The following is a 9,505-nucleotide window of genomic DNA, read 5'->3' as shown; positions in this document are numbered from 1 at the left end:
ATTTGGTTTAACTTTACTGGACTTAAAACAATTACTTGGGTGTTACGGCATGTTTTGAAAGCTATATTTTTGAAGCTTAAATTATTACTTCATTGTCTCTCCTGGTTACAGTCATTTATTTTACCTAAGCTTTAATTAATGTTTTTCTTCTAATTGCAAAGAGAAAGGCGCAGAGGCTAACCATAAAGTTCTGCTAGGATGGAGTGGGATGTCTCTGTGAGCAGTCACAGCCCCAAAAACATGAGAACAATAGGTGGAGTGTGAATTAGTGGGACATACAGAGCACATAAATTCTGGAGTCAGAGCACAAATGATTTTGTAATACCCACCAGTTATTGCAGTTATAAATCATAGTAGCCAGAATCTCTTAATTTTTGCCCTTTGGTCAAGGTACATCTTGAGGCCACCGAGTCCCATGTAAGACAGCAGGCAGCCATGTCGCTGTGCTGCAGGCACCACATGAGATGCAGAGAGCTCTTCAGGGCAGGTTATTGGTGTACACTGAGCAGAGACACCATTCCTCTCTGATTTACTGGATCTGATGAAAAACAAATAGTTGAAGAAGGTTTGTGCAATAAAACCACGTTTTAAGAATGACCCTGCTGCAAATTAAAGGGGGACTAAGAGGAGGGGCAGTGAGTTCCTTCCCATAAACCCAGCATCCCCAGTTTTGTGTCCCATGGCACCCAGGTATTTCCTCCCAGTAGCCTCACACATCCTGATGGACCATGACGGTGTCTTAGACACCCTCCTTCCCCAGGTCCCTTCCTCCAGCCCATCACCCTGCCAGCCTGAAGGTGGACGTTCACATGGTGACATGTAGTCCACCAGTGCCGGTGGCCCTGGTAAATGACATCCTGATAAACTGGATTCTGACAAGCACTGTGGTTCTGGAGGTGCTGAACTGGAACTCCTCACTTTATCTTTAGAACAAACAAACAAAACACCTCGGTCTAATCTGATCTGGCAAAAAAAGAGGACCTACTTTTGATCATGCAATGAACACCACTACTGCGTACCCTTATAGGTACCTGGGTGATTTGTCTGTGTATTTCTGTATCTCAGCCTACCTCAGTTTCCATTAAAGTTTAACTTTCAGTTTGGGGGATCTGGTTAATCCTTAGTTTGAACATAGCTACAAAATCCTACATCAGCCTGAAAAGACAAAGCTCTGGGGGAACCTCCTGGCAGCCTTTCAGTACTTAAAGGGGGCTTGTAAAAAAGATGGAAAACAACTTTTTACTCAGGCAGATAACGATAGGACAAGGGGGAATGGTTTTAAACTGGAAGAGGTTAGATTTAGATTAGACATTAGGAGGAAATTCTTCCCTCAGAGGGTGGTGAGGCCCTGGCACAGGCTGCCCAGAGCAGCTGTGGATGCCCCATCCCTGGAGGTGCTCAAGGCCAGGCTGGATGGGGCTTTGGGCAGCCTGGTCTGGTGGGAGGTGTCCCTGCCCATGGCAGGGGGGTGGAACTGGGTGGGCTTTGAGGTCCCTTCCAACCCAAACCACTGATTCTATGATTCTATGACCCTCATAATGACTGTTGGCATCATAGGCACATTTCAATAACCTCAGATCATGTTTAGCATTTTTTCCCTTCCCCTGAGAATACATCTGAGCTCAGTTGTTCCTAAACCTGAGGCATTTATCTTTCTGTGATTTTCTAGTCTGTGTTACGTTAGCAATTGAACTTTCCCTCAGCAACAAAACCATGATAAATGTTCAGTTTCCAATGAACAAAAGGGAAGTCAGAGTAGAGTCTGCTTAGCTTCCTTTGCCTGTGAACTAATGAACAGAGACCATAAATGACTGTCTGCAAGATCTAGTTATCTATCTCTGTGAGAGTAGTGTATACTGCAGGAGAAAATGATATTGCAAGAAAGAGGAAAGCAGGATTAATGAATACAAGAAAGGAAACTCATTTAGCAGCCTAACATGATCATTACATAACTAAGCTTTGTTCATGACCATTCAGATAATAAAGCGGTATAAACTGAGAGTCACCTAATGACTTGCTCAAAATGCTTTAGAAGCTAGCATTTGTCAGCATGAGCCCTGACCAAACCTAGACCAAGGTGACTTAATATTAATTGATTATTTTTAAATGTGTTCTGCACACATGAGGAGTGCTTTCCTTTCCCCAGGAAAAAGGCTAATGGGCTTGATTTTTTCTCCAGAGATGCACCTGCAGCAGGAGGGAACCTGTAGGTGTACCGGAAAAAAATCACGTGGGGTCAAGATGTGAGAAAAGCCTCTAAGGACCAGGCTCAAAAAAGGGCTGATACTTTTGTATCTGTTCAATTCAGATCACGGGTGTAGGGTGAAATGCATTCACTATCTCTCTACGCTTCAAAAGGCTATGGAAAAGCATCCTTAGGTAGCACAAGAGACTGCTGTAAGGCAACTCTGTCACAGCTGCCCGTGAGGACTATGGTAAGGGTGGGAAGGGTGTGTGCTCTGCATGCCTGGACAGAAGATATGGGGTTTTTGCTGGGAGGGTTTGTCTTCAGAGGGTAAATCTGAATTCTCAGTCTCTTTATCTGTATCCACATATCTCCTTCAGCTTAACTGCCCTTGTGGGACACTTTGCTTGTTAAGGCAAAAAAAACACAAGCAGGAGGGAATAGCAGCTTACTCTTCCAAAACCAAGCCACCTTTTAGCAGTCACCTGGCAAGACCCAGAGCCCTTAGGCCAGAACGTGCAGCTCAGACCTCAGCCCAATGCCACATTATTATCCCCCACCTGTCCCAGGGATCTACTTCACTTCTCTGTCCCAGTGTGTGTGTGTGTCAGACTGTCTATCTTCTGCTAGATGGCAGCAAAACCAAAAAACCTGTCTCCTCAGCTTTGGTCTTGTAATCATGGTTTTCCTGGTCTTCCTTCCTGGCAATCCTTCTTGGTGAAGATGAGTAGTGATATCCAGCCCTTCGTGGCACATTTGATGCCATGCCAGACACCCAGCCATTGTTCCCCATATCGCCCCGTAACCTTCCCTTGCTCATGGTGGAAACAACGTCAATATAAAAAAATGGAAGAAATGGAGTCACGAACAATAAATCTGCACTTATTTAACATTAGCACAGGGACTGTACATCAAGATATAAATCAAAGCAATGTTAAAGTACGCTAAGAGTTGGTGGAAATCTGAGGTTCAGCAGTATGTAGGATTTTCAGACTTTTATGAGCATTTACTCTTTCTCAGTGGCTCTCATCAAGACTTCTATTGCCTCGCAGTGCTAGAGAGATCTCCTGTAGCATATTAAGCCACAGCATGAGAAACAGAGGACAGCATTGGGGAGTATTAGTCTGAAAGGACAGAAAAAACACAACAATGGCTACCATAGCTGCCAATGTCTTCTGGAGATTCAGCATAAAATAAATTTACATATTTCAATCTTTCACCATTTTAATTGTGCTCCCAGGTCTAAATAAGATTCTGCTGTTTGCCTGGAAAATGAGGGACTTGAGAGTATATATCTGTCCTGACTGAGAAAAAAATCATGCTGTAGTCACTTGGAGCAACAAATACTTCCTCTGTGAAAAATATTTCATCTCCAGTGTAAACTTTTTTTTTGTAAAAATGAACACAATTTATCCCTTAATTGCTATAAAAGATTAGGCACGTGTAGACATTGGACAACCAATGACCATGTAGATATATAAAGAATTGTCGTAGCAGATAACAGCTATGTGTAAGATTGATGTGAATGATGCATTTATTTGTGGGATGGTTACTGCACTCCACAGTTGGTGAGTAGGGTGCAAAGGGCAAGATGCCCTCTTAATCTTATGAAATTTAGAGTCATTAAAGTAATAGCAGTATTTATGTCTTCAAAACACTTTGTAAACATTAGCTAATGAATCCTCACCCCATCGCCAGGAGAAAGACCTAGATGGGGATATGCATGAAGAGATGCAATAATTCACCCAAGGTCACAGGGACAGTCAACATTAGCAAAGACTGGTACACAGTGTTCATCAGAATACATTCATATCGGGAACAATTTCTTAAATATTTGATTAAAAATATACATTACCCTTCTCATCCAAAACAGAACAATTCTGCAGCTGTGACAAATGCTTTGTCCAGAAACAACATGACCTTGTGCAGTGTCATTTCCTCCACCTTTTGTCAAGTAGGGCACTCTGCTCGGTTTGATTCCCACAGCATCTAATCTGAAGACAAATTATAGCACAGTATAATTACCTACACAATCCTCCACGACTTGACTAATTTTTAGTAAGCACTTTATATACCAAATAAGACAATCGCTTGACAAAACCTGCTCTCACAGACGTGGCTATTCTCTGACATACCATAGCTAACTGTTCTAATGCAGTTCTAACTGAAGGCATCAGTAAAAACATTAAAATTATAGGCCTGCTCTTCAAATTCACAGCTGGAACCAGCTCCACCCTAAGAGGGTGATAAATTCAGTGGGCCAAATTCACAGGAGGGCTTGATACCAAGGACAAATACAGCTGTGCCAGCCAAAGAGATTACTGCTCTAAGCTTACTGCCAACCACTTGTCACCACTCTCCCTGCTTCTCAGGGGAGCATCTCCTCAACCACTTCTCTTTGTCTAAATAACTCCATTTGTAGGCATTGGTTAACTCTGCTCACTTGGACTGAAATGAGGAGGAGAGGTTCAGGAGTAGCCAAGCCAACAGATCTGAGCAAACAGAAGCTTTCAGCAGACCAAAAAAAAAAAAAAAAAAAAAAAAAAAAAAAAAAAAAGAGAGAGAGAGAGATTTCATGGGGTGCATTAAGCACAATATAGCTCCCCAGCCAAAATAAGTGATTGTCCCAGTATAATCAGCACTGGTGCAGCCACACCTTGAGCACTGTGTGCAGTTCTGGGCTCCACAACATAAGAAAGCCATAAAAATATTAGAATGTGCCCACAGTAGGGCTATGAAGATGGTGCAGGGTCTAGAGAGGATGATGTGTGAGGAGCAGCTGAGGTCCCTGGGTTTGTTCAGCCCAGAGCAGAGCAGGCTGAGGGGAGGCCTCATGGCGGCCTGCAGCTCCCTCATGAGGGGAGCAGAGGGGCAGGCACTGAGCTCTGCTCTCTGGGGACAGCGACAGGACCCCAGGGAACGGCATGGAGCTGGGGCAGGGGAGGGTCAGGCTAGGGGTTAGGGACAGGTTCTGCACCCAGAGGGTGGTCGGGCACTGGGACAGGCTCCCCAGGGAAATGATAATGACTCTAAGCCTGTTGATGTTCAAAAAGTGTTTGACCAATGCACTTAAACATATGCTTTAACTCTTAGGTTGCCCTGTGTGGAGTCAGGAGTAGGACTTAATGATCCTTGTGAATCCCTTACAACTCAGGATATACTATGATTCTATGATCTGTTTGCAATGCATGTTTACTTGCATGCTGGGATAACACAGCGATGCCGCTTACACCTTCCATCATCAGGTACAGGGGATGGTTCAGTCCTACTCCTACTTCCACTCCGTCATAGCATCAGTCCTATTGTGTATCTCAGTGCAGCCTCACACTGGTAATTCACTCACCTCTGAAGGAAAAGAAAGAGAATGACCATCCTATGTTGTTTCATCGTTTCACTTTTTGAAAATTTTCCTTCCCCCTCTGTAGTGGAAACTAGTTTTGTTCCATTGCTTCATATTTTTTTATCCTCTTTTGCTACATGCTATACTGTAACCTGTTTTCCTCCAACCATAGTTAAGGGAGACACAGCCTCAAAACGAGAAATGAGTTTTTAAATGGGCAAAATAGTAAAGAGATCTCTCTGAAACAAGAGACACCTATATGCCTACTGAACATCTGTAAGCTGTTAAGGTAGTTATAATAATTCTTCCTTCTTTTTTCCTCCCAAACTGTATTCCAACCTGTTCACTTTTTGGTGTTCATCTAACCATAACAGAAATAAACCTGGAGATTTATGCTGAAAATATATATATATATATTTTAGGCTAGAAGAACTTGATGCCTTTTCATAGTAAAGCAACATTAGCTCATTTCTTACCAGACCAGACATCCTTTCTTTCCATTAACTTCTGCATTTTCTGCCTCAGGTGTATGATTAATAAAGGTCCAAAGCTGGTTCAGTTTATTTATCCAAATAATCCAATTAAGAACAGTGGGGAGTCCAACCGCTGGTAAGGAAAATAACCCACCTGTTGAATTGTTTGGACCAAGTAAGAGAAAATGAGTCCCATCTGTTTTTTCTGTATTCTTAAGGCAGAATGAATAGCTCTGCAGGAAAATACATTTCTGGTGTATTTTTAAATCATCATAGTAAAGTTAGAGGCCATTTTCAGACAGTAGAAAAGAAAAGAAAAAAATCTGGAAATAAGTACTATCCCAGATGCCTAATTTTTAAGTCGGGCACAGAGCTTCATTTTAACAGAACCATCACTGAGCCATCACTGGTGTGCCACACTTGGAAAAATTGAGTTCTGTTTTTCAGTGCCATTCTTAAGTGCTTCCATCATTATAGACACCAGCACTGTGGCAGACAGTATCTCCTAAATATGTTTGATTATATTTAACAGTGTTTCATCTCAGCCATTACATGCTGGGAAGAAGAAAATGCCTACATGTAATAGAGCTGTCAGGCCTGGAAAAGAGATACCAAAGGGGCACCAGGGAACATTTGTAATTCTGGAATTACTTCAGAATGGGGCCAGTCCCTAACAGATTTGTCTTTTGTTGTTGTTCACTTCCTGATCAATTTCATAAAACAGAGTATTCTTTCCTAAGTATGCATTTCTACTCAGAAAAAAAAAAAAAAAAAAAAAAAAATGGAGAAAACACCAGAACAAGAAAAAAAAAATGCCAAACCACACATTCAAACAGCAGAAACATTACAAATCCTATTACAATTTATGGCAATTGGGATTAGAAATGCCACAGAATTCCCTCCTGACATCCTCCTACTGGCAAATCTGGGCTCTTCCAATGACATAGCCTGAAAGCAGTGACTGCCAGATTAGGCCCACAGCTCTGACTTCCAAGGAGACATTTGCTAAGAGCCAGTCTTGACAGGTAGGATTCAGGGTTCCTATCATCTTGAATAGGCCCTTTGGCACTGTAAGCATTTTGGACCAACTCCATAATCTAATGGATAAGGAAGGCAATGGTCCTTGGGGAGAGGAGAGGCCGGGAACGTACAGAGGTCCTGGAACCACCATTCATACCACGTGGCCTGGTGGTGCCACATGACGTGCAGGTGTCACACAGAGTGTGGGTGCCACTCACACTGAGTGTTGATGCCTTCCAGGTCCTGCCATGTCCCCTGGAAATGGCCTGCATCGGACACAGGCCTGGTCTCCAGAGAGGCTGATGGCCACCACCCAGGTGCAGTGCAGGTGCAGCTCTGACCCCTCCAATTAATATTCTCAAGCATCTCGTGCACAACAAGCAACAAGTAAAACAAATTGAAAACCCTAGTCCAGAAGTACTTCTGAGTATCAGGACATTAGCACATCTCATACTTTATATGAAGCATTCCAGTGTCTTGCAATAAATTCCCTCAAACCAGCAGAGAACAAAAGCTCCCCACCATCCCTGCTCACCTCCACAGATGTTTCCTTCCTGCACACAGGCACATGGGTGTCCTTGGGAAGAGAAACCATGATCTGTTCTTCTCTGGGGAAACAAGATAGCCATCTACTTATGAAAAAGCAAAAATACACTTCAAAGTCATGCGGGAACACTTGACTCCAGAGACCTTGTTGTCATTGTAACCCTACAAAACAACACCACCATGGGCTGGATCAGCCCTGCACAAGCTGCTGGAGGCAGAACAGCTTCTCTGGGTTTCCTGTGTTGTATGGCCAGGAGGTGAGATGCTGCAGCTGACAGCACTACCTGGGGAGTTACAGCATCCCCGACCACCCCACAGCCCAGCTACCTGTCCCAGGGGTTGAGAGCCCATACCCACAGAACAGCTCTGCAACAAAGTACTGCAAGAGTTAACTATTTCTGTACAGCTCATTTCTGTCTATATAAATTATTAATTCTGTCTACATAAATTATTAATTTATGTACATGTAATTTTTGTTTTGTTTTGTTTTAACAATTTCCATCTTCCAGATGACGTTCCTTGAATAGGAACCTACTCCCTCTGCTGCCAGGCTTACCCAGCACTCCAAGATGTCGCCGATCAGTCTGTTGCCTGGAGTCCCCAAGGGGTTTTGGATACCCCATGGACATGTGGAAAGTTTCAGGAGTGTTACACGTTGCAAAATGAGGTAAACACAATCTACTGCAAGGTAAAAAATGAGTTAATGCAATGAAGCACTTGGGTTTTTCCACTTTTTTAAAAAATTATGTTTTTGTTTACAGAAATGAATGACATGCCCAATGGATGGACAATGAAAGGAAAAAGGATTTCCTACACTTAAAGATGCTTTTTTACAGGCAAGCACTATACACTGAAAAAAGGAAAAGAAGGAAACACTCAGCATGTGCTTTCAACTTCAAACAAGTGGGTAACTGTATGAAACAAAAGCTAAATCTATGTTTTGATATCTGAACAGGAAAGCCAACATTTTTTATGGGTATCAACACCTTTATTTTATAGGAACAACTCTTGAGGCTTGGAATGTGTTTTCCAGGCTCACAGTGGGAAAGAGGATTTCCAGGATGCAGACAACCTTTAGCACCTCAGGAATCACAGCGTGGTCCAGTCCTGACCTATGGAAGATGGACAGTAGAGAAAGATAGACACTTTCTGGTGGTACCTGAAGCAATTATAAAATAAAACAAAACAACAACAACAAAAAAATAGCACCTGGAAGCGGCTCTACTGGCCAGGCTCTTTGGCACCTTTCTTAGGTGCCTGCTGAAGTCAAGAGGTAGAAATCCAAGTCACAGTTTTGAAAAAGCTTTCATGATGTCACAGCTGAAACTTGTCTTCATAGTGCCCCTTTCTGTTTCCATCCATAAACTGGTAACATATACTTCACTTAAAGTACAGAAGAGCTAGCACTTCCAGAAAAATAAATAAATAAATAAATAAATAAAATGAATAAATAAATAAAATGAATAAATAAATAAAAGGGAAAAAAAAAAAAAAGAAAAAAGTGAGAGTGGTAAACAGAAGGGGAGGCATCACTACATATCTTGGAATGGGAGAAGGCAGAAGAAAGGGCTGTGACATCTTTCAGAAGTGTTTGGAGATGTTGTACCTGATGCTGGGAAATAACATGATTGAATCAGACCTTCTCAAACACTGCAGCTGAGGTCCAAGAGGATCCAAGATGAGTACCTGCTATGGAAATATTTAACAGGAGGTGACCTAAAAGGGCTACAACAATGGAGACAGAGTTGCGCATACCTGCACAAGGAAGCTCATGGAAATCTTGGAAGTATGTCTGCTCCTTATGCACAACCAACATGACAAATCATATTGCTCTCACAGTATGAGATCTGATGAGTATGAGGTCTGATGTCTCCGAAGGAAAAAGAAGGAGGGAGAGCTGCAGCATTTTGACAGCATTTAGCTGCTGTACTGGCTCACTTG

At 42.5% G+C, this 9,505-nt stretch overlaps 1 long non-coding RNA gene across 1 annotated transcript; it reads right to left on the bottom strand.

Moving 5' to 3' along the window:
* Positions 1 to 3,056: 3,056 nt before the first annotated feature.
* LOC118160381 lies at positions 3,057 to 7,646 on the bottom strand. The gene is made up of 3 exons (XR_004747449.1): positions 7,554 to 7,646; positions 5,416 to 5,530; positions 3,057 to 4,179 (listed from the first exon to the last, which is right to left on the bottom strand). It is a non-coding gene; the product is annotated as an uncharacterized LOC118160381 (long non-coding RNA).
* Positions 7,647 to 9,505: the final 1,859 nt, after the last annotated feature.

Source organism: Oxyura jamaicensis, chromosome 1, assembly GCF_011077185.1.
Source record: "Oxyura jamaicensis isolate SHBP4307 breed ruddy duck chromosome 1, BPBGC_Ojam_1.0, whole genome shotgun sequence".
Classification (NCBI taxonomy): domain Eukaryota; kingdom Metazoa; phylum Chordata; class Aves; order Anseriformes; family Anatidae; genus Oxyura; species Oxyura jamaicensis.
This window is presented reverse-complemented; position numbering and strand designations above follow the sequence as displayed.